Below are 25251 nucleotides of genomic sequence, written 5' to 3'. Positions count from 1 at the left end.
TTCCCAACTAGGGATTGAATCTGTGACCCTTGCCCTGGGAGCTCAGAGTCTTAACCACTGGACTGCCAGGGAAGTCCAAGCATCACTCTTAAAAGAGCTAAAAGATCCAGGGACAAGGTTCCCGTCATATTGCTGGGATTCGTCTATCCGGCCCTCACGGAAGCAGGAGGAATCCTGGAGGGTAACTGTGGATGACTGTTCATAAGGATCCCTAATCAGTCTCTATGCCAGGCGTGTCATCCTTGTGAAGGAACTTAGTGAAGGTCTGCAAGCCCTGAATGGACAGTTGAGCTCCATTCCCTCCCAACCAGAAAAGAGGTCCAGAGATGGTTTTCTGGACTGCACAAGTGGATCTGGAAGGGACAGCAAAATATACCTGCAGATTTGTCCCCAGATGAGTGACCTGGGCCATCTGGACATCCTCAGAGAGTCCCATTGGTCCATGACAGTGGTGATATGACATTGATCAGGCCAAATGTGCAAGAGGTGGCCAGTGTGCCAAGGCCATGAGAAGACACATGGGGTTCAGGGGCTCAAGACGGGCCCCACAAAGAGGTGCAGGGCCTGTTATACCTTCAGGGCTCCTGCAGTCAGAGACATGCCAATACGCTCTCCCTAAAGTAGAAGACAGTGTTGAATCTTGACCCCTTGTCCTAATCGTGAAAGAAGCAGCACAGCTCCTGGTGGGTCACACCTGGGTACTTAGTCTTCATATCTTGGTGATATGGAGCTGCTGGCTTCAAGTGGGTCCCAGAGTAGGGCCCTACAATCCAGCAAAGGCCACGGGGTTAGAGGTGTTAGTGGTGAGGAGAGAATTCACTGGAGAGTCCCACACTTGGTGGAAAACAGGTCCTAAAGTACCCTGGTACACCTAAAAGGCCATAAAATTATTGCACATCCATCTTTAGTAAATAACAAGCCTCAGTTTTGAACACAATGGGTGTGCTCAGTTGATCAGTTGTGTCTGACTCTTTGGGACCCTACGGACTGAAGCCCACCAGGCTCCTTGTCCAAGGGATTTCCCAGGCCAGAATACTGGTTTGGGGTTCTATTTCTTTCTCCAGGGGATCTTCCCAACCCAAGGATGGAACCCAAGGCTCCTGCATTGGCAGGTGGATTCTTTACCACTGAGCCACCAAGGAAGCCCAATGCTTTCTTTAGACTATGCATGAATATCATATACATTAATTAAACAGAATGGTTTATAGTGTGTTAAAAATTCCATTCCTGATAGAGATGGAATGCCTAACCACAGGATGTCATGTGAACACGACGTCATGACTATCCATTGGGTGCTATCTTTCCACCAAACCATGGGGCTAAGTAGGCACCACAGTAGCCACTATAACATGTAAATGGTGCAGGCAGGACCAGAGTGTTCAAGCACACCCGTGTTCCCACCATTAGCCATGCCCCTTCTGCTTACTGATGGAAGCTCCCAGGGCCCCCGTTAAAGAGGGACTGGCTCACAGCTGCAGGAAAGGTGGGTAGCGGTCAGCCTGGAGCTTCTCATTCCTTTTGGGGCAGCCTCCGCTGTTTCAGCAGCATCACTCCTTTCCTGGGATAGCCAATACCCATCCAGAAAGAGCAAGGGGGAGGCCTGGCCATTCAGCCTGATGGGCACAGCTTCTCATACTCCTTCCTGTTGGATCAGCTGGGTCTGGGGGACTCCCAACTGGCTCTTAATTCTACTTTCCCCTTTGCTCATCTCTGCCTCCTCCTTTCACAAGGGTAGGTCCCTCATGACCATCTCACACTTCCATTTCAACATCTGCTTCTGGAGAACTTTACCTGAGACCAGGAAATACCGAGCGAGGTCTGTCCATCAAAACTTGCTTCTTGCTCACAGGTCTGTCTGCACAGTTGAATCGTTTGGTGGGATGGTTTTACTCTCCGATTGGCATTGGCTTTGACACTCACACCCTCTGTGTTCTGGTGTCATCTTGGTCGTTTCCCTCCCCTCCAGCTCTCGGGGGCAGAGGAGACCATGAGGAGGAGACAAACCTACCTCTGAGATGCTGCGACCCCGAGGTGACATATATGACAGGCCACACCCAGCTGCACTGCAGCTTGGGCAGCTCTGGGCAGTTGATCCGTGGACCCATGCTGGCTCTAACGCCCCGAGTCACCCGTGTCAGCTTCTGCCAGAAGCAGACCTTGACACAGGAACTCAAATGCAAGTAGTTGATCTGGAAGGTGATTCTGGGAAACACTGAAAGAGGATGGAGAATGAGAGACAGAGGGGAGGAAGCCCATAGCTGCGCATTAGCAAGCAAGGTACCACTGATGCAAGTGGAGTTTATCCCCCAGAGAAGCATCAACCCTCCAAACCTCCCTTTCCATTCATCTCTGGGTGTTTCCTGGGGCTCCCTCCCCCACAAAACTGCTTGCCTTCGAATCCTCCTCTCTGAGTCTGCTCTTTGGCGGAACCCAAACCAAGACCCTAAACTGATGTGATTTCTTGAAATTCTTTAAAGTGAAAATCACTCTTAATCTTTAAATGTTAAAACCCATTTATGGGGAGATGTTTACATAAATATTCAGGTCTCCTGATCCCCTTGAAAATAAGACTAAGTAAGAGCAGGGGACCCACTTCTAAGCATGGCAATGAGCAGCTGTTTTTTCCACATCCTCCACCATGCCCTGTGGTTTCCCTGAGGCTATTTTCCTTGCCAATTATCATTTTGTTGCAGGGTATTCTTCTCAAATTAGAGAAATATTTCCCCTGATCATAGTCTCCATCAAAAATGGGTACAGATAAATCAAGAGCACTGCATGTTTCAAGCAAGAAATGGAAGAAAACACACCTCTATGGAGGAATGAAGGAACTGTATTTCTGTGCATTTCGCAAACAACAGGAAAGACTCTCAGCCCCAGCTCTGGCCTCTGAGGGAACAGAGCCTGTGAGTTTGTGGTCTGGAACTGAGGTTTCATCTTCCACCTCCAAGGACAATCAGATCAGACAGGCAACAGGCATTTTGAGGAGTGCCAGCGAGACCTAGTAAACCAATCCTGGGCAAAACTGGAAAGCCAGTGGGGTGTGTGGATGAGAGAGCTTCCTTATCTCAGAGGACGGAGCCGACTGGAGTGTCCTCACGTCCATTTCTCTCTGATGAAGCCTTGGACCAGGACGCTGGGCTCCATATGCGAAGCTTCATCACGTTATCTCGGACCCTGGCAAAGTCACCTCAGATGGCCTTCATAGACCCAGTGTCCCCCTTGTCTATGGTGATGCCCTCACTGGCTTGTATGGAGCAAGCCAGTGCTTGCAAACGAGTATGGAGCAAACGAGTGCTTTTAAATGAATGGTTTTCTGTAAACTTTCCAAATGTTGGTTATTATTGTTAGCAGTGTAAAAAACATCTACTGCCAAACACTTCTGACCCCTTCCACCATGTTTACCTAAAGAGATTATTTACAATCTACAGATACATCTCCTTGCTGTCCAAGGGACTCTCAGGAGTCTTCTCCAGCACCACAGAGGAGATCAAACCAGTCAGTCCTAAAGGAAATCAACCCTGAATATTCACTGGAAGGACTGATGCTGAAGTTGAAGCTCCAGTCTTTTGGCCACAAGATGCAAAGAGTCTACTCGTTGGAAAAGACCCTGATGCTGAAAAAGATTGAGGGCAGGAGGAGAAGGGGACAACAGAGAATGAGATGGTTGGATGGCATCACTGACTCAATGGACATGAGTTTGAGCAAACTCTGGGAGATGGTGAAGGACAGGGAAGCCTGGACTGCTGCAGCCCATGGAGTCGAAAAGAGTCGGACATGACTTAGCAACAGAACAATAACAACAGGGACACATCACTGCTTGAAATGCTGTCATTGCTCCTTCAGAATTCTGCTAGAGCGTCACCTGCTTTAGTCTTTACCTGGCCTCTCTTCTTTGTTCTTTGCCTTTCTATTTGTCAGAAAGGCACAGTTTTAATCCCAAACAAGGGGAGAAGTCCTGTCTTCAGAATTGTGCTACCCAGACACAACAGCCATTTCCCTCTTTCCCACTGCAGAGGGTACCTAAAAATTGTAGGTTCTCGGGCTTTCCCCCACATTATCTCATACACATTTCCGTATGTCTGGGCAGCTTTCACAATGTCCACATGGGGGCTCCTGGACACAGGAGCTCTGGCGGGGCAGGCCAGAGGCGCTTAGGTTGTTTTCGGTTTTCTTGCTTGTTTATTTGTTCAGCTATTATTCTCTTGTATTTGATCATCTTCATGCAGGCAGCATTTTTCCCCCTCTAAAGTACTTTTCTCTTCCCTTGGGAAAAATAACCGGGAGAAAAGAGGATGCCTAGGATCAAAGGATGTGAGCTTTTGAAGGCACACAAGAAAATCAGCCTCAAGACCTTGTGAACAGACTTTACTGTCCACAAGTTTATCTCAGAGCATTAGTTTCCCAGCTTATCACTAACTGGTCTTGGCTCTAATGACTTAGATCAAGAAATCCATCCCTCCCTCAAAGAATGTAAATATGACACTACAAAGATTTTCAAATTGTGCCAAGTTCTTGGTTTCCCAAAGGAAAAGCTGCACTGACAGAGGGGCTCAGGCTCCCTGGGGGAGCCCACTTTTCAGAAAGCCGCCACCCCCAGAGGGTCCTTCTTCTTGCCCACACAGGCCCACTCCTGCACACCTGTGTAATTTCTCGCATGCTCAGTTGTGTCCGACTCTTTGTGACCCCGTGGACTGTAGCCCTCCAGGCTTCTCTGTCCATGGGATTCTGCAGACAAGAATCCTGAAGTGGGTTGCCCTTTCCTTCTCCAGGGGATCTGCCAGGACCAGAGATGGAACCAATGCACATCCTGCATTGGCGGGTGGGCGTTTACCACTTCAGCCACCTGGGAAGCCCACCCGACCTGCAGATCCGTGGCCACCTTACCTAGAGCAAGGTGGGTTCTGACATTAAAATGTGTTAAATTAGATACATTCTGTTTCTCTCATATTCATGTTTTTGATCCCCTGTAACACCAGTGGTCACCCCCAAATCAACATTAACATGGCAGAAAACTCCAGAAATCCATCTTATTCTGTACTAAAAAGCCTGGAAATTTTATACAGTTAAGAAGATAGCATTTTAAACATAATCCTATCCATTCAGCTAAATGCTCTCAGACTATAAGATCCTCTCTCTAAAACAAAGGAATACGTCTTTCTAATCAGTATAATTACATTTTTAAATGAAATTTTTAGAGTACCCTTTCCACTGGGCATGTCAGTTGTTTCCAAATGCTTGATTAGGTTATTAATCTCCCTTCCCTCCTTAGCAATGCACTTCGAGAGGTTACTTTATATCAAGTTCACGTTAATGAAACAATTAAGACCATTTAAGATAATATATCATTTCAAAAAATATATGATTCCAGATTCCTGAAAGCATATTGTAAGAGAAGCGAGCATCTCATTGTAGAAATGGATCATCAAAACAGAAAAGCATCTTGCACAATTGGAAAGACTCAGATATTCTTTCAGCTTGGGGTGTTTTTGCCACAGCCAGAGTCCAGAGTTATCTAAAACCGTTCTATCTTTATTTCTCTCCTTTAAGATATTCATGATTCCTAAGGATCTGAATAATCTCCAAGAGCATTTGGGAAATTAAATGAGAAAGTGTCTCTGAGATAAAGCACTGCTGCAGATCAGGAGGCTATGAGGCTGGAGATCAGGAATGTGACACACGGGTGGAAACTGATGGGAAGGCAACATCAGAGAATCTCCGAGAGGACGGAAATGTTTAAGGCCTTGTAAGGGTTCATCCACACAGACAAAAAATTAAGATTTGTGAGCTTTGCTGTTTACATGTTCCATCTTAATTTGAAAGTCCAGATAAACAGTAATTAAGAGGAAAAAGGAAACACCACCAAAGAATCATCTCCCTGAGAAGTCAGGATGGAATATATTGCGTAGGGGGGTGGGGGGCAAAGAAGACTATTTAAAAGGATGCTTGGAGGGAAGGACCAGGTGCGTGCATGAGTGCTAAGTTGCGTCATTTGTGTCTGACTCTTTGCAACGCTATGGACCATAGCCTGCCAGATTCCTCTGTTCATGGGATTCTCCAGGCAAGAATACTTGGGTGGGTTGCCATTCCTTTTCCAGGGGATCTTCCTGACCCAGGGATCGAACCCACGTCTCTCACATCTCCTGTATTGGTGGGCGGGTTCTTTACCACTAGTGCCACCTGGGAAGCCCTTCAACTATATTAGGAGTGAAGCAACTTGCAGCCCCCCTGGCTGGAGTGCTAATACCTTTCAGGCACAGTGTTCAACACTGACATTGACTTCAAGATTGACTTTCACTGCTCTGTTTGGCCTTTCGGAGGACTTGAATGAAAGCAGGTAGGGGAGGGCCGGGAGGGCCTGAGGGTTCATGATCAGATCCAAAGATAAGATGCAGACAAGAAGGGCCAGTCAGAAAAGGCACCCGGACTTGGCCAGAGAGTGCCTCTTGTCAGCACTCAGGCCCAGCGGAGACACTTGACCTGCTTCCAGCTGTCAGGGATCTTAGTTACATCCTTCCAGGATCCCACAAACCACAAAGGCCAACCCCAGGCACCTAGTTGTGCCAACCTGGCCCCCACTCTGCCATTCCTTGGGCTAGAGCAAAGGGTATGGAGAGAAATGAAAATGTCAGAGTGAAAAAGAAACAAAAAAACGTCCTTTTGCCTTTTCTCATCTGACCTTCTAGGCGAGGTTGCTAATAGGAATTATAAAACAATTTAATGATTTAATAACTAGATCCAGGACACATGCGGTCTTCATTATGACCATGATTGCTTTTCAGTAATGTGCAGAAAAACATGAGTCTTAAAGCAATTCTCAATAATTGAATTGTGGGCCCCCCTCCCCTAAAGAGCTGCGGCTTTGCTTAGGAGGAACTTCTGGGAAACCATGATAAAGCAGGAAGGGGCTTTGGAACAGCTCCAGGAGCCCCCACACTTCTCAATAGAAGGAGTCGTCTTGAGAAAGAGAACTACAACAGAGTCCCCAATGTGCTGATTTTATTTAAGCCCCCCTGAGGATGAGTAGGTCCCAACCCCAAGCATTTTTCATGATCTCCATGCGAGGGCTTTCTGGTTCCGTCTGTTGCTGCCTTGCGGTCATCGGCCCTCCAGTTAATTCTTAGGTCCCATGAAACTAGTTTAATTTACTAGAACTGAAATTAGGAAAGAAGCCCCATTCGCTCCAGTACAGGGCAGCGGAGGTGACGGAAAGCCTCTTTCCTCGTCAGTCTGCTCCTGCACCTCCTTTTCCAGCCCCAAGCAGCGACGCTCTTTCTTTCAATGTGGTTTTTTTTTTTTTTTTTTTCCTTTCTTGGCATGTTGATTGGGTCTGAGCTCCCCGACCAGGGATCAAACCTGCGCCTTCTGCAGTCAAAGTGTGAAATCTTAACAACTGGCTCACCAGGGAAATCCCAGGGATGTTCTTCCTGAGTAGAAATCACATTTGTCAAATGACCCCCAGACAGATTGACCCCTTCTGCCCGACCCCCCTGGCTACACCCTAAACAGGCCTGCCTGCATGCCCTCCATCTTTCTTACTCCTCTCCCCCTCTCCAGACTTGTACCCAATGGTCACCATGCCTGGCTCCCTCCTGCCACCGGGACTTTGCACCAGCTGTTCCCTCTACCAGCCAGAAGGGTCTCTCCTTTGAAGGCCATTTGCCACCCTCAGCTCCCAAACCACTTCCTCCTTGGGTGGCCTGCCAGTCCACCCCCAATGTCCCGACCACCAACCCGTGTCATTTCAATCACGGGCCTTGTCACTGCCCGTATTCTCCTTGCATTTCTTCCACTGTCTTCCCCCACAGACATACAGCCTCATCGAGGTGCTTGTCTCCTTGGCCAAGGCTGTTTCCCTGGGTGTGCAGACAGTGCCAGGGCAGAAGTGCTCCCTGAATGAGTGAATGGAGTGACTCCTGGGTGTGAAGGCCACGCTTTGTGTCTTCGAGGTAGGGGCCAGGGTTGGGGGTGAGGGGATGCATAGCAACCAGAGCCCAAGAGAAGTCGTAGTGAGAAAAGCAGGACCTTAGCCTGCAGTCGGCAGGGCAGGTTGGGAACAATGCCCCCTCCCTTTCTGAGCTCTGGTTCCCTTGGCCCCAGTCTCTGCCAGGTCCATGTGCAGAGGACCCTGTTTCCCAAGCAAGAAGCCAGGACCTCAGAGAAGCTAAGTACATTTAAAAGTTTGCAGAACTAGCAAGAGGCAGTGATGGGAACTGAGCCTGGGTTTTTGTCCAAGTTCATTCTCCTAAAGCCTTCTGGGGGGGGGGGGCGGGATCGAAAGAGTAGGCGGTGGGGCAGGAGGGTGGGAGCGGTGCAGGCGATGTGGGGAGCTGGGGTCTGGGAGCTCACAGGCAGGCTGAGACTACGAGTGGACATTTCGGGCCGAGGGAAGATTGGGTCCAGCTGGGCATAAGCCCCGCCCTTGGCAGCCCAGCCAGCCAGTCATGATTCTGTGTGGCTGCAGAGCCTTGGGGAAGGCCACAGGCCATGCTTTCCAGGGGAGGGGGCCCTTCCCCCCTGGACTCCAAGCCTGTTGCTCAGTCTCTCTGGCTCCTCCTTGCTTTTCCTCTAGAACTTGCAGCAGCTGACAACTCACCCAGCCCACCTGCCACATCTGCAGTGATCACGTGCTGCATCCAAGGTCATCTGACTTTCGGGAACTCTCAGGACAAAGACTGGGGCCCCCAGCCCTCCCCCAGCCGCCCGACCCCACAGCGCATCGGCCAGAGGCCCCTGGAGGTGCCTCATCTCCTCGGGGTCACCAAGTTCACTGCTGCACAGCCCAGCCAAGAACAGAGGTCTTCCCGGCCAGGCACGCCCTGCCAAGTCACAAAGACTTTACTGTATATATTCCAGACAGAGAAGGAAGAATTTCAGGTTTTTCCACCCTGACAAAGTACTGTGGATTATTTGCAAGAAGTCTGGGAAATTCCAGAAGTCTGTTTTCAAAAGACGCCCACTTGGCTGCCCTGCCTTCTGTGAATAATCCCTCATTCAGGTATGGAAGAAGATGTATTCTGCTGACATTTCCAGGCCCCGTGGTCAACTCCTTGGATGAAGAGAGCCAGAGAGGGAGCAACCATAGACCCCAAATGGTGCCACCCCCCCATCATCCCTCGAGTTGTCTCTCCCAGGAGCGAGAGCCAGGCTCCCCAGGTCACCTGCCCAAAGCCAGCACCTGGCTTTAGTTTGGCATCCATCAGAGTTTCAGCGTCTGTTTCCCATTACTTTAATTCCAGTCCTCAACTTGGTCAGCCTCCCCTCTCTCCCCCCATAATGTGCCTTGGCTTCTACATGTAAACTCAGATCAAATCGAAATTCCAATTCATGGACGTAAATTGTCCGTGTGATTTGAGTAAGTGGGACAAGGCTGGTTATTTTTCCTGGATTTCTAGACATGGTATTTACATGTTGGAAGGCACTGGTTGCATAATTGAGCTGTTCCTCTTGGATGGGACTATACATTGCTTCTGTGTTGAGGGAAAATAAAACAGGATCGTGAGGGGAAAACTGGTCTTGAATTAACTGAATTTGTCACTTGCATCTAGGAACTATTTATAAAACTATAGAAGGGAATTCATAAAACATACAAGTATAAAGAAAACCTGAAACCGAAACCCTTTCTTCCCAAATAATTTAGACTAAAGCCTGAGGATCATACATTGAGTGTTTAAGAAGAGAGCTATGGTAGATCGTTTTAAACATATAATTATACTGTCACTCTAGGAGTTTTATCATGTAGATGGAATTATTGCATTCCTAAATGTTTTGTTCTTTTATGAGGTAATTTTTATTTTAAACATTTTAAAGGCAGAAAAGTTCAAAGACTAATAAAACAAACACCTGTGAACCTTCTACTGAAAATCTGACAATTGTGAACATTTCTTCATATTGCCCCAAATATTTTTTTTTTAAGTAAAGAAATGGAATTTTAGGATCAAGAAAATTTTGTGTATTTATTCTGTCTTTGGACTCCCACATAGAGGCAACTTCTACCATGAACTTAAATATCTTTTCAACCAAATGTCTATATAGGAAATACTTGAATAGTATACATTAATATTTATATATGCCCCAAAATAATGTAGAGGAAACTTTTCCTAGAAATGGCCTGCTAATAAACATTTTGGTGTGGGGGACCACATGGCCTCCATGGCAGCTACCCAGCTTTGCTGCTACTGTATAAAAGCAGCCCCAGGCAATGTGAACAAATGGGTGTGGATGTGTATCAATAAAACTTTATTTACAAAAACAGACAGTGGGTGGTACTTTGCCAAGTCCTGTTGTACAGTATTACATTGTGTGTCCATTTAAATACCTGTCCGTGGAACTGAAGTTCATTCTTTTTAACAGCTCAATGGAATTCCGTCATGTGTGTTATCTCATTTTATTTAGCCAGACTTCCATTGATAGGCATTCTTTTTTTTTTTTAATACCATCTGCATGACCCAGCAGGTTAGTTGGAGCTGACATAGTCTGGCTGGAACTGAGCCATTCCATGAACTCTTGAATTGTTGTGGGTAAATTCAAGCTTTGGAGGGTATGGTGGCAAGCTGATTGGCCTGTGTCCCCACAGGGCCATTGTTACTTAGTGTGCACAGTTCACGAGCTAAAACGTCCTCCCTTAATTACCCAGACAATCCTCTCAATCTCCTTTCTTTGTTTCCCTTGAAGGTGTGGCAGACTGCTTGCCCCCAGAGAGGTGGGCGCTAGTAGAGCACACGGGTCACACACGGGCACCTAGAGAAGGCAGTCCAGATGCTCGATCCTGAGTGAGGGATGTGGGCTGAGGGTGTCAGCCCTGTCTGAGTGCCAGTGCTGCATGGGAGCCTGGCTATTGCTGCCATATCCTTGACTCTTCGAGAGAGAAGCTGTGGATCTGGATCACAACAGGAATCCTCCCAATTTTCAAATGTAACAAATTAATGGAAGCATGGATGAAAAGAAGGATGGGAGGAAGGCAGAGGGGAGGACCCCTCTGACACGGAGTGGAACAGTCCTGGCCAGAGTTTCCAGTCTCTGGAGGAGAATAGGGACCAGGAATTGTGGCATGGAAGGCAAAGAAAAGCCTTCTGGGCTTTTCTCCTGGGAACTCTGAAGCCCCTCACTCTGCCCTGGCTTCTGCCTCTATCTACCTCAGGGGGTCTTTCAGCCTCACAGGCTGAGCCTGGAGTTTCCGGTCTGTAAAGTGGGAGCTGAGGATTCATGCATTGCTGACCTATTTTCAAAGATGGCCACCTTGGGAAAAGCAGAAAGGAAGCCATTATCACGATTCCCCTACAAAACCTCTGAAATGGAGTAGAAGCAGCAGCTCTTGCCTCCCACACAGCCTCATCGGCTCTATTTGAGGGCGTGTGGTTGTTCATGAGCTCCTGCCCTGCTGTCCTCGGGTCGAATCCGGACCCCTCTCTGGATTCTACATCCCTGGAGCCTGTTGAGTGTATGATCTGTCATGGGTCCAAGAAAGTCACTCCTTCCTTCGCTTTCTTGCAAGACATTTATGAAGGTACGTCCTGCCCTTTCTCCAATCGCTAATAACCTACTTTTTCTCTTCCCCCTACTCCTCCCTCCTCAACTTGGAGAGAGTATTTTTGCAGTCATTTCCCATTGTTTCTGCTTGTTTCTGTTGAATTTCATTCCAGGTCCTGGCCAGCTGTGCAGTCCAGGCATCTTCCTAGCTTTTGGTGAGGATCATTTGACATACGCTTCCCAGGTGGCTCTGCCCTTGAGTTTCCCTCATAGCTCAATTGGTAAAGAATCCACCTGCAATGCAGGAGACCCCAGTTCAATTCCTGAGTTGGGAAGATCTTCCTGGAGAAGGGATAGGCTACCCACTCCAGTATTCTTGGGCTTCCCTTGTGGCTCAGCTGGTAAAGAATCTGCCTGCAATGCAGGAGACCTGGGTTCTATCACTGGGTTGGGAAGATCCCCTGAAGAAGGGAAAGGCTACCCACTCCAGTATTTTGGCCTGGAGAATCCCATGGACTGTATAGTCCATTCGGTCACAGAAAGTTGGAGACAATTGAGCAACCCTTGCTTTCACTTTTCCAGGTGGTGCTAGTGGTAAAGAACCCTCCTGCCAATGCAGGAGAAGATAGAGACTCAGGTTTGACCCCTGGGTTGAGAAGATCCCCTGGAGTAGGAAATGGCAACCCACTCCAGTATTCTTGCCTGGAGAATCCCATGGACTGAGGAGCCTGATGGGCTACAGCCCATGGGGTTATAAAGAGTCGGACACGACTGAGCGTGCACACACACATTTGACGTATTTCCCTCTAAGATTCAAAAAAAGTTTTTTAAGATCTTATAGAATGCCAGGCTTCCCAATAGATGAGAGGGAGTGTTTCCTTCAGACTTTCTAGCTGCTCTGAAGCATCTGGAAGAAATGGGCTCTTTGGAGGTCATCATGTGCACAGAAAGCCTGAAATATCTATATCCCTTTCCTCACAGTTGATCAAACTGGCTTCTTCCAAGGATCCTGGGTCCAAGCCACAGGGGCAGCCGGTCTTTAGAGAGACCCAGGTGGAGTCACCACAGGATAATGGCAACCTAACGCTAGAAAAATGGGAAACTGGGACAGGTCACAGCCTCAACGGACGCACCGTTAAAGCTCCCTTCCCATCACTGTAACGGGCCCCTTCAAGAACCCAGACCTATAAAAAGGAACGTATTTGAGTCAGTTCTAATGAGGTGGATGAACCTGGAGTCTATTATACAGAATGAAATAAGAAAAATAAAGATTATATCTTAACACATATATATGGAATCTAGAAAGATGGTACTGATGAACCTATCTGCAGGGCAGCAATGGAGATGCAGACAGAGAGAACAGACTTATGGACACGGGCATGGGGGAGGAAGGAGAGGGTGAGACGATTGGAGAGAGTAGCATGGAAGCATATACGCTACCATTTGTAAAATAGATAGCCAGTGGAAATTTGCTGTATGACTCAAGGAACTCAAACTGGGGCTCTGTAACAACCTAGAGGGGTGGGATGGGGAGTGAGGTTCAAGAGGAAGGGGTCATACGTATACCTCTGGCTGACTCATGTTGATGTATAGCAGAAACCAACACAACATTGTAAAGCAATTATCCTTCAATTAAAAATAAATAAAAGAAAAAAGCAAAAACCTAGGCCTTGTCTGCGCCTCCTCCCGTCCCCCGTGTAGCTGGCCCATGTACACAGATCAGACAGATCAGGATGAAAAGCCGACACAGCAGATTATCCACTTGATTTTCATCCCACGCTCTGGTTTTCTAACCCAGGATATAGAATATACCCAGATATGGGCTTGGACTCAGCTCAAGAAGCAGAGAGAGGAATGGGGAAGGGCAGAGAAAGAGGCGACAGAGATAAGCCGGCCTCTCTCTTCCTGGGTTCTGCTGTTTGCATTTCCCTCTGTTTCATCTCTAGGCTTGATAGGAAAGCTGCTGATGTGTGAGGCCAGCTCTTTTCATTCCATCTGCCAGGCTGTCTGTGTTCTTTCAAGGAGGAGAAGACCCACAGCACTCAGAAGAGGGATTTCCTTCAGCATGTGAGAGCACTCGGGTCAAGCTGGCACAGGGCCCACGACGGGGGCGACCACGGGCTTGACTGTCATCTGTGATGCCGGCCAGTTGGCCTTGGGAAAGGCACTTGTTGCCTCTCTTGAATCTTCAATTTCCCCAACTATAACACAATAACCTGAGCAGTGTCCATCTCGGACACTGTTGTGAGCAGCCGACTGGCCCAGAAATGAAAGAGCAGGAAGCCTGACATGGCTCCTGGGTCCTGCCTCCCATGGTGGGAGCTGATACTGTCACTGCCAGAACATAGGGATGGGGAGACCGGGAGCTCTGTCCCACAGACGACCCCTGGAGTGATGGCAGGAAGCAGTCATGGATGGGGAAGGGAGAAAAGTGTGCCTCAAACTTCCTTCCAAAACCCGAGTCCTCTGCACACTGTCTTGCGCATCTCCCAGCTGCCTGGAGACGAGTCCCACTACCCAGGGCAGAACCTGTTGTCTCTTGGCACAGAGCTTGGGGGCTCCGTAGATATGGATGGAAGGGTTGAGTAAATGGCATTCTCCCATTGTCTTTCAAGACTTCACCACCCCTGTCATCCACCCAGGCTTGCAGCCACCTGACCACCCTCACCTACCTCACTGGAAACATCTCCCCACCCTAGGACTCTGCCCCTACCATTCATCACTGGACTGAACCAGTGCCAAGCCTGTCCCCCTCCCCTGAAGTCCACAAGCGGTTTGTCCAGGTCCTTTATTGGGGAGGCATTACACCCTGAGTGTGCACATTCTCAGGTCCCCAAGTACGTGGACAGCTCCCCAGGGTGGAGACCCACCTTACACTTAGGATTGCTCCCATCCTGCCACAGCCTAGGACTTCTCCATGACCCATTTCTTTTCTTTTCTTTCTTTTTTTTTTTTTTGATATGTAGTCTTTATTTTTTTAAACTTCTTATTTTGTATTGGACCATAAAGAAGCCTGAGCACTGAAGAATTGATGCTTTTGGACTGTGGTGTTGGAGAAGACTCTTGAGAGTCCCTTGGATAGCAAGGAGATCCAATCAGTCAATCTTAAAGGAAATCATCCCTTGAACATTCATTGGAAGGACTGATGCTGAAGCTGCAGCTCCGGTACTTTGGCCACCTGATGCTAAGAGATGACTCATTGGGAAAGTCACTGATGCTGGGAAAGATTGAGGGCAGGAAGAGAAGGGGACGACAGAGGATTAGATAGTTGGATGGCATCACCAACTCAATGGACATGAATCTGAGGAAAGTCTGGGATATAGTGAAGGGCAGGGAAGCCTGGCGTGCTGTAGTCCATGGGGTCACAAAGAGTCAGACACAACTTAGCAACTGAACAACAACAGTTTCAGGTGGATAGCAGAGCAACTCAGTCATACATATACGTGCATCCATTCTACCCCAACAAGACCCATTTCTTACTTTTCCTTCTCTGGGCATTTTCACTTGGGGTTTCTGTAAAGAGGTCCTTTATACTGCTATTTCTCCCCTTCACTTTCTCACTTTCTTCCTTATATCTCTCCAAAAAATTCCCCCATTTGTTCCCCAATTCCCTGCTGGACTGGGAATACCTTGACCTTGATGAAAGCTGCAGGTCAAGATCAAACCACCATTAGAAACTCTGCTGGCCTACAGGCTATAGCATGAGATAAACACCTTCCAAAGCCAGCAGCAGTGAGAGGCACAGGGCACAGCCGAGCAAACGATGAGATAAGTCGATGCTGCCGATGACTTCATGGTTGACCTTAGACATAGCTCTGCCATTTCTCAGCCTTTGAAACCATCTGTAGAGATTCTGATGGGAAGAGGATAGACAGTCTTTGAAACCTTCATCCAAGAGGCGCCATCTAAATCCTGTGTGACTTTTATTTTTAAGTGTTTAATTGAACCTCCTTCTGGGATAACGCAACCAATTCCTGAAATACAATCTTAGCAATAAATTTCCTGTAAGAATTTACTGCCAGATTAATAGTTATGTAGTACAGCTATTATTGTTTTAGTAAGAAAAAAACATTTGAAAGACTGTGCACAATATATGTATATCTCAGGGTGAGCTCATACAGGCAGGCAGTCAAATGGATGAGTCGGCAGGGAAACCAACAAGTGGGGCTCAGGGCTGCTGGAGCACAGGGGTCTCAATGGGGAGAAAGGACAAAGAACCTTGGCTGAGTACTCACTATTTATCCCCACCCCTCAGGAGCACTTCTGGACGTGGAGATCTTGAGAGCTTTTTGACATAAGACTGTCCAGGAGTAAGAAAACAGAGACATTTCTTCTGAGCATCAGCTCGAGCCCATGAAGCTAGGTAACCATGGTCCCCTGGGAAAGCCGACCTGGCTCTGGGATCATCATTGGACCAGGTCAGCAGCATGTGACAATTCGTGATGTTGCCCTCTTAGAACTGGACATGGGCGTCTGGAGGCAAGACTGGGATGGGGATTTCCCTGATGGTCCGTGGTTAAGAATCTGCCCTGCAATGCAGGGCATGCAGGTTCGATCTTCGGTTGGTGAAGTAAGATCCCACATGCCTTGGAGTAACAAAGCCCGCAGGTAGCAACCACTGAGCCCATGCATTCTGGAGCCCGTCTGCCGCAATGTAAGATCCCGCATGAGGCAACTAAGACCCAACGTGGCCAAATTAATTAATTAATTAAAAAAACACACACCTCAAATATGATTGATATTAAAGCAAGAAGACAAAAACTAACATTTATTTTTCAAAAGAATATGGGGTTCAAAAGAATATAGGATAAGGTATGGGGTTGAACCTTTGGTTGGCAAACACTTTGCTCATTTATTGACTTGTCTCATGCCTCCTGGCTTCCACTGACCTCTTTTTATCTTAGACTTAACAATCATCTTGCTAACACGATACCCTAACAATTCAAAGACCCAGCAAGCTACAAAAAGACAAGGAAGGGACCTTAAAAGCCTATTGCTAAGTGGCAGAAGCCAGTCTGAAATGGTTATGAATTGCACAATTCCAACTACGTGACATTCTAGAAGGTGCCAAGCCATGGAGATAGTAAAAAAAAAAAAGAGAGAGAGAGAGAGATCAATGATTGTCTGGGGATGGGTCCCATAGCCCACCTGAACTTGAACTCTAGCACTAAATATAATGAATTATATCACAAACTCTAGTTTGTCATCTGTCTCCTTGTAGCTGTGACTCCAATAATAACTGGGGTGGATCCCTTTTGCATTCCAGTTCTGATCTCCATCTCCAACCTCTAAGCCTTTGTGCATAGCCCCAAGTCCAAGTCCAGTATTGTTGAGTAAATGAGAAAAATTGTGAATGTTTGCAACTTGCCATCTTTAAGCCTATAGTCCTAGATCTATAAGATCAGTCAAGCCTCCTCCCCACCCCCACTGACCCCTCATCCAGGAGGACTATATCTATATTAATGCCAGGAGCTTAAAAAACTATATTAAGTATCTTGAGACTTCCCTAGTGGTCGGCTTAGACTCAGCTTCCAGTGCAGAGGGGCTGGGTTTGATCTCTGGTGGGGGAATCTAGATCCCACATGACATAATTAAGAGTTTGCCTGCTGTAACTAAAGATTCCACATGCTGCATCTAAGACCTGGTGCAGTCAAATAAAAAATAAATATTAAAAAAAAAGCCTCAGAAGGAATGCAATCCTGCTGACACCTTGATTTTAGGACTTCTGATTTCTAGAATTATAAAACAATAAATGAGTGTTGTTTTAAATCACAGTGTTAGTCACTCAGTGTCTGACTCTTTCAGACCCCATGGACTACAGCCCTAACAGGTTCCTCTGTCCATGGAATTCTCCAGGCCAGAATACTGGAGTGGGTTGCCATTCCCTTCTCGAGGGGATCTTCCTGACCCTGGGACTGAACTCAGGTCTCCCACATTGTGGACAGATTCTTTACCATCTGAACCACTAAGTTTGCAGTAAATGGTTACAGCAGTGTTAAGAAACTAATACAATATGTCGATATCTGCAAGTTCGTGGATGTACTGATATGTGCACTTTAGATCTGCACAGTTGGCTGTATGTCAGGTCATATCTCAACCTCAGCACTATTGATGTTTGAGGTCAGCCTACTTGTTATGGAGGGGGCTGACCTCTGCGCTGCAGCCTCCTGGGTCTCCATCCGTGAGATGCCAATGGCGTCTCCTCACCCCCAGAACGACTCCAGTCACTGCGAGCGTTCCCTAGAAGGTAAAACCTCCTTTGGTGGAGCAGCACCACCATCTGAGTATCAAACTTCAACATGAAAACAATTTAATAAATCCCACGTAAAGTCAAACAACAAAGCAAAACAAACAAACCCTCCATCCTACCCTAACCAGAACAGCTGTAGAAACACTTGCTTTACTCAAGGCACAGACAAGCTTGTTCCTTTTGAGAGAAGCTGTAAGAAGCTCACCAGGTACCCTCTTGGAGGAGGTTTCTAAGCCCCCTGGGTGTTCCCAGCAGGCAAGGGGTGAGGATGAGAACATGCAGCCTAGAAAGGGACCAGGCCACCTTGATGGAGAGCAGGCTGGGGAGGCCCCCATGGCCCTGGGCCCTTTGGTTCCTCTCGTGTTAAATGGAACCACCTGAGTTAGACAGAAACCAGCCTTGGGGCTGGAAACCCAAGCCCCCTGGAGAGGATGGGCCTGCACTGTGTGAGGGGCGCATGGGGCTTTGACGGTTCCCAGCTGGCACTTGGGAGGGAGAGTGCTGGGTGGCTGATTAGCTGGAAGGAAAACAGGGTGGGAGAAGAGACAGCTTTCTAAACAAGACGTTGCTGCTTGAGCAAGTCCCTCTTAACCCCCAGCCCTGGACTAATTGTCAGCAAATCTACCTTCCCAACCATCTAATTGCTGCTAAGTGACACTTGAAAGCTCCAAGAGCCCAGGCCTGGGGGGCTGGCCCCACTGTGGGCACCCTCTTTGCTGGGCAGGGTCAGCCCCTGGGTCCCCAGGGTGGGTGGGGGAGGCACTCCGCGTGTCCAGCTTGGCTCAAGCTCCACTTTGAAGGCCTGGGATCACTTCCTTTGATGTGGGGTCAGCAGGTCACCTGGAAATCCCAAGAAGAGCAGAAGGCAGGGGGCTGGAATCCAGGAGACAGAGCACAGCTTGCTGCATCAGATGACAGCTGTTGGCAACAGGACTTGTAGTTTCTGGATGATCTGGCTCCTTTGCATCTGGGCAGCTCAAGGGGGCCCTGGAATGCTTTCTTGGGCTCCTGGTGCCCTTCTCACCCAGGTTTTAGGGCAGGAGAACTAGTTTTGAAGGTTTAGAGTGTGAGCAAAGTGTTGACGGGAATGGCTACCCATCCCAGAATTCTTACCTGGAGAATCCCATGGACAGAGGAGCCTGGCGGGCTACAGTCCATGAGGTCGCAGAGTCGGATACGACTGAAGCGACTAAGCACTCACACAAAGTGAGTAAAGGGGGGATTGTGGCCTCAGATCTTTTCCTGAATTAGGGGGATTCCATTTTCCCCTCTTTCAAGCGGTCTGTCCTCACACAGGTCAGAGCGTGGGGCAAGGAAAGAGTAATCCCCTCATCCTTGTTCCAGACACTTTAATCCTGAGCCCTGATGATGAAATGAAACCTCTGTCTCTCTCACAGAGGGATAACTCCCAGGCTTTGGGTGCGGGGACTCCAGGAAGAGGGGTGTGGGCACGAGCTCTGCGGGTTGTGTCAGGGGCAGCCGGTGTTTACCAGCCAGGCTGTTTCTTGCTCCTCCTTCCGGGCAGAGATTAAATGTACAGAACAGCCCAGCTGTTGGGGAGGCTTCCTTTTGGCAAGATTTTTTTTTTTTTTTTAACAGACTATGGTCAGTCACTGTAAAGCTTAGCGGAATCAAGGAAAAATAACATGGACCCTTGCACTTGTAATACCTCTGGTCCCCTTGGTAACCCAGCATGACACCAGCCATCAGGGCCTCACAACTGTGGATCAGCTCAGGGCCCAGCTGGGACCCTGGGCTGCCAGCTGCCCCCCTGACGGGAGGTCCCCAGCAAGATCCCACCAAGTCATTGACCAGGCCCTGTCTGGTGGGGGAAGAGCTTTACCCTATCCAAATGTTTATTATTCAGACTTCTTGGAGTATTAATGCTAAGATATATGAAAATGCAGATCTTGCTCTTTCTATGATCCAAGAATGTGAGGTTTAGGCAAAAATCCTTCACCGCGGTTGGCACAGGCTCCCTTGACGTTCACTCCACAGGGTGGGGTGTCTCTGACCGCTGCTTTTGATGGTTTTCCAAATACCTTGATTCCAGGAGCTCAGAGGTCTGCCCATCACATGCCGGACTTCCAGGCTTTTCAGAGCAGGTTTCTGCCCCCAGGGTGGGCTCTAGCCGAGGGGAGAGACAGAGGTCGTGATGGTGCGAAGGCACATGCTCCCGGTGGAATGAAAGGTGGCCTTTCCTAGTGGAAACCAAGAAACAGCCCTGTCAGGGGTTCTAGCACAGATACATGGCCAGCTGTAAGCTGTGCACCCACGGACAAGTCACTTCCCCTCTCTGTGTGTTTATCTTCTCACTGGAAAATGGAGCTGATAACACAGCCCCTCCTCAGGGATGCTCACCACAGTCCCCTGGGGCCGCACTGAGTGATGGGGCTGTCCGGGCCCTGGAGGGGCTTGGCAGCCTCCCTGGCCTCTATCCACTAGAGGTCAGAGGTCCCCTCTCCCAGTTGTGACAAACAGAAACGTCTCTGGACATTGCTAGACACCGTGCATGCATGCTAAGTCACTTCAGTCGTGTCTGACTGTTTGCCATCCATGGACTATAGCCTGCCAAGCTCCTCTGTCCATGAGTTTCTTCACACAAGAATACTGGAATGGGTTGCCTTGCCCTCTTCCAGGGGATCTTCCCAACCCGGGATCGAAGTCACATCTCCTTCGGCTCCTACACTGCAGGCAGATTCTTTACCGCTGAGCCACTGGGGAAGCCCACCAGACAGCATGCCTGACCTCAAGAGCCATCGCGAGGACTCAACCCATTACTATGTATGAGCCTTCAGAGCCTTGGAGGGGAAGTGCTCACCTTAAAAAAACAAAACAACGAAAAAAAGCCCTCGGAATCGGGAGTGGGTGAGACTCCTTGCCAAACTCTGTCCGCATCTCCCCCAGCTCTGAGAGGGGCTACTTGCTTTCCTGGGAGCCCCCTCCCCTGCTGCCCCCCGGGCTGTGACTTATGACCATTGTGTCCACCGGTGATGGGGCTGCAGCACGGCCACTTGTTCATTTCCCTGCCCCTCTCCGGCCCTTGGCACAACTGCTCCTCCCTGGCAGACGCTGGGTTCTGGAGGACCCGGTGGGGACTTTGCGTTGGGGCTGTTTTTCTCCCTTTGCTCCTTTATGCCCAGCAGTGCTCCTCAGTGGGCTGCTGCCAGAGTCTAGATGACAGAATTGCAGAAACACCAAGCGTCCTTAACCAGGCCCGGGGAACCAGGCAGCCTCTGCCCAAGTGCACTCAGGATGATTTGCAGTCTTTGTGATCCCAAGTACAACATCACCTCCTGTCACCATCACCATACTTGGGAACGAAAGTCTCCCAGCCTGGAAACATCAAGCTCTTGGAAGAAGCAAAGTGGATGCTGAGGGGCCCAGAGAGTGCCCTGATGGGAAGGACCCAGAATGGCAACTGGAGATGGGCCAGGGGCATCCAGATGTGCCCCAGGAGGTGAGCAATGTGGGGAGGGAGAAGTCTTCTTGGCTTGGCTTGTGGGATGCCATCTGTGTGTTTGGTAAATGCTGTCTGTGGGCAGAGTTCTATGGGCCATGGCGAGAGATGGTGGTGGCATGGTCTCTGAACTCTGAAGTCCCAGATGGAGCCACTATGTGTGATACACTCGTTCTCTCGAAAAGGTAGAGGAGCCGGGGCACCCTGGCTGGGTTCCCAGGTGATGGGAGGTGGGGGTGGCGGAGTTGACAGCAGCTGGTGCAGCCCCAGCCTGGGGGCCAAGACCCACACAGGGGCCCTCGTTCCAGGCAACAGGGGACATGCTCCTGCTTTCTCCACAAACAAGAGGAAATCAGTCGTGACAAGGCACACACTTTGAGGCGTCAATTCCCCTTCATGATTTTCAAAGGGAACAAATGAACCGGGGATAATAAAGTGACAGGTGGGGACGATGGTGGCCCTTAATGAGTGGGCCCCATGTGCTGGTCTCAGCTGTCCTGCTGTGGTCACCGGGGCCCGAACATTCGGTGGATGCAAATAAACATTAATCAGCTTATTCAGGGGTAGTTTATTTGCTGAGCCAACAGGAATTCTGCTGGCAAACTTTCCCTACATCTCTCTTGATGGACTCTCTCGTGGTCTCTTAAACAACTTCCTGCTGAGTCTGCTTTTCAGGGTCTCTCTCTGCTCTCTCATTTTTTTCTGCAATAACTTCATTAAAAGGACTTGAACATGGATGCCAACTTGGGTTTTTTAAGAAAATAATGACTGTATTTTAATAGTAAGAGACTACTTTTATGAAAGAATAAAGATGCCATTGGGGGTTTATAACCTGCAGAGTCCTTCCTTCTTGGATTCATCTTTTCATTATCACCAGTCAGCTGTTTTATTCCCTCATTCATAGCATAGTTGATATTGCTTCTCACAAGGTGAAAAGGTAATGCACACATTCATCGCTTTCTCCCAAATCTGTTAGATCTGCTCCATGCGATCTTAAAAGTTCTGCCTGGTGCTTACAGGATTTCTATGCTAGTGAGGACCCAGACTCTGTGTAGCAGGACGTTGACATGCCTTGGGCCACTCCTGCTTGCCATCTGCATGACTGTCCTCGCAGTATGTGAAGAAAAGCAGCAGAAATTCATCCAAAGAATATGCGGTTGCCTGCCTGTGTAGGCACTTCCCAGATCACTGTTTTTAAATGTCTGTTGTTTGGAGAGCAGATCATGAGTATGAAAGTTCAAGTGACAGATGTGTGTCAAGGAAGTCAAATCAAGAGATGTAGATGGCGGGTCCAAAAAAGAGAGCATGTATGTGCGTGTGTATGTCCACCTCCCTCTTCTCACTTGACTCTTCTTCCTTTGCTCTCTCTTTGCAAAGGAGATGCAGTGAAATAATGCCTGAAGGTCACAGAGACATTGAAACTGAGAAGGTTTCACCACTGAAAGAGTGGGAGCTGACTGGCCCACTGGGACCAGGAAGCAAAAGGTGAGGATGAAAGTTTTGTTCTAATTCCTCTTTTTCCAACTGCAACCCTAATACACTCACTCATTGTTTCTCGCTGACAGTGAAAAATCGTGACCTTTTTGGTTGTGTTCTCATTGACAGCAAAGGGATGGATCTGCCTAAACAGAAAATCAGACTTATCAAGAACATTTTTTGCCATCTGGGAAAGGTAAAACTAACAAACCTTTTCCAAGCAACAAAGACTTTAGCCGGATCCTGTCACTCTATGTCATTCATTCACTCATGAAGTAAACAGCCTGGGCACTATAACCTCTCTGAATCTAAATTGTTTTCTCACCAGAGATCTCTCCCAAGATCCCTGCAAATAATCCTAGTTTCCTAGGTGGTTTTCTGAGCCTCCACGTTTCACATTAAAAACATGGTCAATGGAAATTTTAGTCCTATTCTGGAAGGGACAATGGACACATCTCTAAATTCAGACCACAATTTTTTTTCATCAAGACTTTCATACTCCAGAAAGCAAATGAATGCTGTGTATGGAGTGAGATTTTCAATGCTCTGCATGATCATTCACTTCTAAGTTAAAGAATGTCCCAGTGGCTCAGCAGGTAAAGAATCCACTTGCAAGGCAGGAAAAAATGGGAGACATGGGTTTGATCCCTGGGTTGGGAAGATCCCCTGGAGCAGGGCATGGCAACCTACTCCAGTATTCTAGCCTGGAGAATCCCATGGGCAGAGGAGCCTGGAAGGATACAGTCCATAAGGTTGCAAAGAGTCAACATGACTGAAGGGAGTTAGCGCACACACAAGATCAACTCAATTCAATGCATTCAATGGATGAAGACATACTTGTGCATCGTTGGCAAAGAGAGACAAGGAAGAAGAGTCAGCAGGGGAAAATGAGAGGCAGAGACAAAGCTGGGGAAAAGGAGGCGGGACTAAAAAGGAAAAGAGAAGGCAAGACAAAAACAGAGGATCAAAGGAAAAACTGTTTCAGTAACTTGAGTACAGGTGTTGCATGGGAACCTGGGATCTCCCTGTGGACACAGGCCAGGTGTCACTACCTTTTGTAACCTTGGGATGTAGTACACAGTGAGCACTCAATAATTGTAAGTGGTACACAGTAAACACTCAATAACTGCACCTGGTACATATTAAGCACTCAATAATTACTTGAATTTTGGATAAGAGGCACAAAGAATCTGGCTTTCATGGAAAGCCCTCCCTCATTTTGTGGCTTAAATGAACTCAACTTGATTCAAGTCAATTCTTTTCTCCCTTCCTCTTTTTTCCTTTCATTTCTTTACTTGTCTTATTTCCTCATTTACCATTTTGGAGAGAAGACAACTGAAGTTTTTCAGTTGTTTTTGGGCTGTGGCAACCAGGGGGAGCCATGCCCCCAGAAAAACCTTACATCCAGGTACAAGGCTCTGAGAGTGAGGTAAGATCCAACTGAATTTCCTCATTTCAGATAAAATCAGATGGGAAGGAGTTTGCCACTTCTTTAGGAAGCCCTTTCTCCAGCTCTCAGTGGACAGACAGCTTTGGATTAGAAAGAAGGCTTGTCCTACTCACACCCCTGTGAGGAAGAAGATTCCTCTGGGTTTACATGGAAATTCAGAAAGGATAACTCGGTGGACCTAGAATTTGGCTGAGATCACATGGTCAGTGAGGAGAGCCAAGACTCCAAGTTAAGGCCTTTGCTTCCTAAGTAGCTATCTTCTCTCTACTTCAGGGAGTTCTCACTTGTGAGGACCAACGCCTGAATTGCACTGGATGGCTTTCCAGCACCCCAAGGGTGGATTTCTCAGAGATTCTGGAAGGCCCTCATGGTCCAGAGTGTGTCTTGTCTCCAAAGTCATCTTCAGTTCAGTTTAGTCGCTCAGTCGTGTCCAACTCTTTGCGGCCCCATGGATTGCAGCATGCCAGGCTTCTCTGTCCATCACCAACTCCCAGAGCTTACTCAAATTCATGTCCATTGAGTTGGTGATGCCATCCAACCATCTCATCCTCTGTCATCCCCTTCTCCTGCCTTCTATCTTTCCTAGCATCAGGGTCCTTTCCAATGAGTCAGTTCTTTGCATCAGGTGGTCAAAGTATTGGAGTCATCTTCAGGCTTTAGTAGCCCCACGCCCACCTCTCAGGAGATCTCGTTTAGGGGGTTCACAGGGATTCACGGTGGAGAGCTGAAACAAGTGATCTTATTCTAACTAAAGTGTGAAGGGTTAACATGATTTTATTTCCAGCAGGTGAATGTTGCAGATAAAGGTCCACAACTAGGGCACAAACACTGTGGGAGGACTCATTACAAGGAGGCTGGTATTTTCCAAAATTCTACTTCTGTTTGCCTTTAGCCAAATGATATCAAGTCTCCTCTTGGAGAGTTTCAGCCAAGTCCAAGCCGGGTTCAAAGCATGTCTCATTTGCAAATTATTATGGATCTGGAACATCTAAAAATAAACATTGTAGGATTTATGGCAAATTGAAAACGTCTCCTCCTTGAAAGTGATTCTCAAGTGAAACCCAGTGAGAACGATTGTTCTGGGCCATCCAGGAAATGTTGGGATTGGCCGCTGTTTCATAACCATCCTCCTTTCTTGTGAACTCTGAA

Source organism: Oryx dammah, unplaced genomic scaffold (genome assembly GCF_014754425.2).
Source record: "Oryx dammah isolate SB20612 unplaced genomic scaffold, SCBI_Odam_1.1 HiC_scaffold_10, whole genome shotgun sequence".
Lineage (NCBI taxonomy): Eukaryota > Metazoa > Chordata > Mammalia > Artiodactyla > Bovidae > Oryx > Oryx dammah.
This window is presented reverse-complemented; position numbering follows the sequence as displayed.